Genomic DNA, 6,329 nt, shown 5'->3' on the forward strand with positions numbered 1-6,329 from the left:
AGTTTCTCATATATATGACATGTAATTTATCATATACATGTTGCAGGAAGGGGAACCCCTTCCAGGTCCCGAGAGTGGGCTCTTTCTAACACTCGGAAATGGATTGTCTGAGGAGACACACGTGCTGACAAAGCAGGAGACTTTATTGGGAAGGGGCGCCCGGCTGGAGAGCAGCAGGGTAAGGGAACCCAGGAGAACTGCTCTGCCATGTGGCTTGCAGTCTCGGGTTTTATGGTAATGGGGTTAGTTTCCGGGTTGTCTCTGGCCAATCATTCTGACTCAGGGTCCTTCCTGGTGGCGCGCGCATCACTCAGCCAAGATGGATTCTAGCGAGAAGGATTCTGGGAGGTTGGCAGGACATATGGGCTGGCGTCTCCTCTCTCCTTTTGACCTTTCGCGAATTCTTCCGTTTGGTGGTAGCTTGTTGGTTCCGCATTCTTTACCAGGGCCTCCTGTTGTAAGATAACTCATGCCAGTGGTTACTATTGGGTCTGGCCAGGGCAGGCAGTTTTGATCAGTGTTTCCCCAACATATATGTTATGTAATATAGTGTGTCTATATCTCTTGTAAATCAACCTCGAGGTGTCATATTATTGCTTAAGGTGTGGCAGAATTTACTGAAGCACAAAATTCACTTATGTGAAAGTAACATGGCAAAAGGTCAGAGATGGTATGGGAATTTTGGTAAACTTGGTGATTGCCATTTTGACAACTGTCATTTGGTATTATAGTTGACAGTGGGTAAATGTTGTCCTGGTTCAAACCACCGTCATCTGCCTGGACTTCTAAAGCCCCTTCCTAACAGATCTCTCTGCTTTCACTCTTGCCCTCCTCCCATCTGTTCTCTATACAACAAAGTGATTTTTTTCAAGACAGATTGAAGAACTCTCCTTATTAATGTCTGTGAAAGACTTCCCATTGTTCTTAAAAATCAAAATCCTTAACATTTGATTCTCACAACAAGGCTGTGAATTAGGTGTTAACTATTCTTTTACAGATAAGGAGGGAGAAAGAGTAAGTGACCGGCTCAAGGTCACATAGCTAATAAGTAGTAGAGGAAGGATTCAAACCCAAGTCTGGGTTTCTGTTTAAGACATCTTCCAGTGCAGGTGACTGCAAGACGCCCTTTGCCCAGTCAGTCAGAGGAAGGCAGGTATGTCAGCTGGCGGTGTTTGGTTGGGAGTCATTGAAGCAACACGACTCTGACTGGCTTAAGCAAAGGAGGGACTTTATTGGCTGAAGTAACTAAAAGGTCAGCGCATGGCTGGATCCAGGTGCATCGTTCTCTCTCTCTCCATCTCTGTGTTCTGCTTTCTTTGAGTCGATCCCATTCACAGACTAGTATTCCCTTTATGGTCTTACAGTGACTGCCAGCAGTTCCCAGGAGTATGTACTTTTGTTTCATGTCTACACACAACAGGAAAAGTAGGACAGTCTTCATCCCAGCATACCCAGCAAAAGCCTCACTGAATCTCATGGGCTCACATGATTATCCCTGAGCCAGTCATTTTGACCAGAGGGATTTAATGTTTAATGTGCTCATTGAATTGGACCTGGGTGGTATGTTCTGACCCTGGGCTAGGGGTGGAGCCCCACCTGTAACACATTGGATGAGAACACAAAGATGGTATTCCTCAGAGATAATTCAGGATCCTTTGCTAGGAGAAGAGTGAATGGATGCAGGTTGGCAAAAACTACAGATGTCCAACCTAGGGACATGACTGTGAGTATTAGTGTGGGCAATTCAAAGATGTGTAGAAAAGAGGAGCACTAGGTAGGAAAGGAGAGAAGTGAGTGGGTTTTGTACCTTTGGAAGGTGGCCACATGGGATGATGGTGAGTGGTTGCATGGGTGATGGTTTTGTCCCTGAGCAGAAGCAAAGCTTAGTTCCCCACTTGGTCCCCATTCCTTTAAGGCTCCTGTAGTGGTCAGGTTTCACATGCTCAGGTTAAGTGCAAACAACAGTTCAGATTTAGGGGAGTGAGAGGAAGGTGGTAGTCTGTTTTGTTTCCAGAGATGTTTTTTATCCCTTTAAAATGAACATTTATTGTTCTTTTCTAGTTACAGAAATAAAACATTCATAAAAAGGGAAATACAGGAAACACTTGGTAGGTACACAATAATTATGAAGTGATTGAAGGAATAAGAATAAAAATTACCCATAATTTTGTAGCTCAGAGGTAACCTCTTGACCTTTTTCTATGCGTGTGGATATACTGGTTGTATATAATGCATATGCATACACACAGGTATTTTAAACAAAATTTTGGATCTTACATACAGTACTCTTTAGAATTAGTCGTGTTCTTCTCCCCCCCCCACTTCAGCAGTGCATCACAGACAGTTTCTGTGCATTAAATGGTTTTGAAAAATAGGAGTTTTAATGACTCCATAGTGTTCCTGTATATGTACATAGTGTAATTAATTTAACCAGTGCCCTGTTATTGGACATTGGTAGTTTGAAAATTTCCCATATTATAAATAATAAGGCAAGCATCCACATGCACAAACATCTCTATGAATTTGTCTCAAGCACAATTTTAACATTTGTAATACCTGTCACCAATTTGCTGGAGGGCTTTTGTTTAAAAATGTACTTAAAATATTCTAAAGTTAGAAAAGGGTATCAGGGTAAAGTAAACAGTGAAGAAATCCTAGCTACTTCCCCTTCCACTCCCTAAAGGTACTTGTTGCTGGTAATCTCAACATATCCTTGAAGACCTTTTTCCATGCGCACCCACTTCAAGCATACACCCAGGTTTGTTTTAATGTCTTTTCCAACCTTCCTAATCCACTTTCTGTTTCTGTGGAGTTGCCTATTCTGGACATTTCATATAAATGGAATCATACACTATGTGGTCTTTTTTTTTTTTGCGGTACGCGAGCCTCTCACTGCTGTGGCCTCTCGCGCCGCGGAGCACAGGCCCCAGACGCGCAGTCTCAGTGGCCACAGCCCATGGGCCCAGCCGCTCCGCGGCATGCAGGATCCTCCCGGAACGGGGCACGAACCCGCATCCCCTGCATCGGCAGGCGGACTCTCAACCACTGCGCCACCAGGGAAGCCCCCTATGTGGTCTTTTGTCTGGTTTCTTTCCCTTGGGATAATGTTTTGAGGTTCATCTATGTTGTAGCCTGTATCAGTACTGTATTCATTTTTAGGGCTGAATCATATTCCATTGCATGCTTCTACTACATTTGTTTATTCATTCATTAACGGACACTTGGGTTATTCCCACATTTTGGCTTTTATACATAATGCTGCTATGAACATTCATGTACAAGTGGATATACTTAAGAACTGTCCCATTGGAGACAAGACTTCTTTGATGTGGGTATTGGACAAGATGCTTTCCTGGACCACTCAGTGTTCCAGGGTGTTATGGGCTGAATTGTGTCTCCTCCCAAATCCATACGTTGAAGTCCTAACCCCAGTAACTCAGAATGTGACTGTACTTGAGATAGCATCTTTTGGAGGTAATTGAGGTTAAATGAGGTCATTAAGGTGGGCCCTCATCCAATGTGACTGTTGTTTCTCTATTTTTAAGAAGAGATTAGTACACAGACAGGTACAGAGAGAAGACCTTGAATTTGGACTTCCAGCCTCCAGAACTGTGAGAAAAATTTCTTTTGGTTAAGCCACCCAGTCTGTGGTACTTTGTAATAGCAGCCGTAGCAAACTAAATTGACAGGCTAGGTAGGGGAAGTTCCCATAGGGACCTATTGACTCCTGCTGGTCTAGCCTGTGGAATACTTGAGTATCATTTAAAACGAGATCATCAGGTCACAAGAGGGTAATGCTGATTACAAAAGAATGTATTGCTCATGGGGGAATTTCAAGGAAAGATTGGGAAGATACTGTTTTGAGGTGGGGCTTTCCTTTAAATTGTCTTAATGTATTTCACGTACTCTAGCCCTGAATTTGGCAGTGAGTGTGTGTGTGTGTGTATATGTTTTCAAGACACAGGGAAAGGGTGGGAAGAAGGGGCTGAAGAAAAAGAACAGATCAGACTCCTTTCTACGTGTTGCCTTTAATAAGGGAGAATGACACAACTGGGGGTTTTTATGGCTGGATGTCTATTCGAACTTGACTGGACACGACTCATCTTTGAAAGCCATTCTGAGTTGGCTTCAACACTCTCCCTGGAATAGCAAGAGCATCAGCAGGAGCTTTTGCAGGTCAGGCTGACTCTGTCTCCCTGACAATAAGATCATCCTAGCTGGACCCAGGCACTGCTTAACCAAGTTATATACACAATAATTTGAAGCCTCAGCACTCTGGATTTGGGAATCAGCTGAAGGAATGACAGCTGAAGGGCTGATTTATGCCTTATTTGTCTTGGGGGAGTAATGGGAAGAGTAATTGTCTTGGACAAAATTGGTATGGAGACATCTAGGAGAGGATTGTTATATTCCCTGAATATGATGATGTTAAAGACTTGTCTTCATCATCTGGACAATATTTTGATATCCATTCTGGTTACTTCTGGTAAAAAATTTTATTCTGTGTATAAAATGCTTCATGCAAGGGCATTTAGGGCCTTCTGAAGATCTATTTATCCACTCATCAGTAATCAACCCACCCATGTATCCATCTACCCATCCATCAGTTCACCCACCTATCCATTCACTCACCCGTCTATTCACCCACATATCCCACATATTCACCCATCCACACATTTACTCATCCATCTACCCACCCATCCGTCCATTCACCCACCACCTTAATATCTCTTCAATCTAGTAACTTTTCTCCATCCCAGTTTTCTTCCCTGCATGTCTGAAATAGCCCCCTCACTGGTCTCCTTGCCTCCAGCCTTTCTCATCTTGCATCTTTTGTCCACATTGCAGCCTGAGTGATCTTTCTACACTTCAGTTTCCTCATCTGTAAAAGCAAGGAAATAATATTTCTCTGGATTATTATAAATGAGATCATCATTTATTCATCCAACCGTGATTTATTGAGCTCCTGCTTCATGTGTCAGTCTCCATTGTAGGCACTGGAGATGCAGCAGCAAACAAGACAAGCAGGTCCTGCCCTTGGGAAGCTTTCTTCTAGTGGGAGAAGCAGGCAGTAATTGCACAATCCAACAATTACGTGATGCAATTTCAGATAATGACAAATGTTTAGAAGAAAAATGGTGATGTCCACTAAGTGCTTAGCACCATGTCTAGCACATATAGATGTTTATTTTTAAATTTTCTTTTAATTAATTTTTATGGGAGTATAGTTGCTTTACAATGTTGTGTTAGTTTCTGCTGTACAGCAGAGTGAATCAGCTATACGTATACATATATCCCCTCTTTTTTGGATTTCCTTCCCATTTAGGTCACCACAGAGCATTGAGTAGAGATCCCTGTGCTATACAGTAGGTTCTCATTAGTTATCTATTTTGTACACAGTAGTGTATATATGTCAATCCCAATCTCTCAATTCATCCCACCCCCCTTCCCCCCCACCCCCATATCCATACGTCTGTTCTCTACGTCTGTGCTTCTGTTTCTGCTTTGCAAATAAGTTCATCTGTATCATTTTTCTAGATACCACATATAAGCGATATTATACTATATTTGTTTTTCTCTTTCTGATTTACTTCACTCTGTATGACAGCCTCTAGGTCTGTCCACGTCTCTGCAAACTGTACAATTTCATTCCTTTTTGCGGCTGAGTAATATCGCTTTGTATATATGTACTACATCTTCTGTATCCATTCTTCTTTTGATGGACATTTAGGTTGCTTCCATATCCTGGCTATTGTAAATAGTGCTGCAATGAGCATCGGGGTGCATGTATCTTTTTGAATTATGGTTTTCTCCGGGTATATGCCCAGGAGTGGGATTGGTGGGTCATATGGTAGTTCTACTATTAGTGTTTTAAGGAATAGTTCTACTTTTAGTGTTTTAAGGAATAGATGTTTAATTAATGGTAGTTGTCATATTAACAGTAATTAGCATTATAATATTATCAGTCTCTCTAAAAACTTTCAACGATAATTGTGGTTTAGTCTCACAAAAACCCTATGAGGTGGTTGGGATTATTTCCCTCATTTTAGATGTGGAAACTGAGGCACAATCCCTCATTGTGTTCAAGGAAATGTCCAAACTCCTTACTTGGGTACTCAAGGCCTTTCATGATCTGACCCTGCCTATCTCTCCAGCCTCATTTCTTCCTGGCCTTGTGTCTCCTACTTTTTCACTCTCATTCTTCAAGACTCAGTTCAGTCATTACCTCCTCCAGGGAGTTTTCCGTGACCACTACTTCCCCATCCCCTGGTACCCACCTGGCAGGGTTAAGTGCTTTGCCCCGGGGTTCCCACAGTTTTCCTTTCGTG

Source organism: Monodon monoceros, unplaced genomic scaffold, assembly GCF_005190385.1.
Source record: "Monodon monoceros isolate NGI ecotype Baffin Bay Population unplaced genomic scaffold, NGI_Narwhal_1 Super_Scaffold_1, whole genome shotgun sequence".
NCBI lineage: Eukaryota > Metazoa > Chordata > Mammalia > Artiodactyla > Monodontidae > Monodon > Monodon monoceros.